Below are 604 nucleotides of genomic sequence, written 5' to 3'. Positions count from 1 at the left end.
CAAAAACGCATCGATTCACTACAGGAGGCCTTTGTTCACCCCCCGGAGCCGTGTGAGACACTTTTTTTATGGAAAAGTGCTTTTTATTTCACGTCTTTTGGACGGACCGTATGACCTTAATCAGAGCTTTACAAAACACAAATACTGGCATTAGAAACTCTCTGAGTGACTGGCTCACTCTGTCTCCCCCTTCTGGCCACCAGAGGAACAGTGGGAAACTTTGAGCTCTTGTTTTACGAGGTGCTGTATAAACATGGTGAGCGTGATTTCACGAAGTACATGTTCCTGGATCAACATCCTTGTTGATCCTGGAACAACATTCCTATCAACCAATCAGAATTGAGATATAACTTTTCAGGAAATGTCTGTTTTAGGCTTACGATCAGGATTAGGTGCTTCCCTTGTTAATCAGCTATCATTTCACACTGATTTTAGGAATAAATTATGGGTATGTTTAGATTTAGGGGTAGGGATTGGGTTAAGTTTATATTTTTGGACAGTAATGTTAATTGATGTTGATCCAGGAACATGTCTTACTTGGCAAAATCACAGTGACCAGAGTAGTAATATTGTCAAATATGTTTACTATTTAAAATAACTGCTT

This window comes from Sinocyclocheilus anshuiensis, unplaced genomic scaffold, assembly GCF_001515605.1.
Source record: "Sinocyclocheilus anshuiensis isolate Anshui unplaced genomic scaffold, SAMN03320099.WGS_v1.1 scaffold2340, whole genome shotgun sequence".
Lineage (NCBI taxonomy): Eukaryota > Metazoa > Chordata > Actinopteri > Cypriniformes > Cyprinidae > Sinocyclocheilus > Sinocyclocheilus anshuiensis.
The sequence above is the reverse complement of the archived record's forward strand: the minus strand, read 5'-3'. Positions refer to the sequence as shown.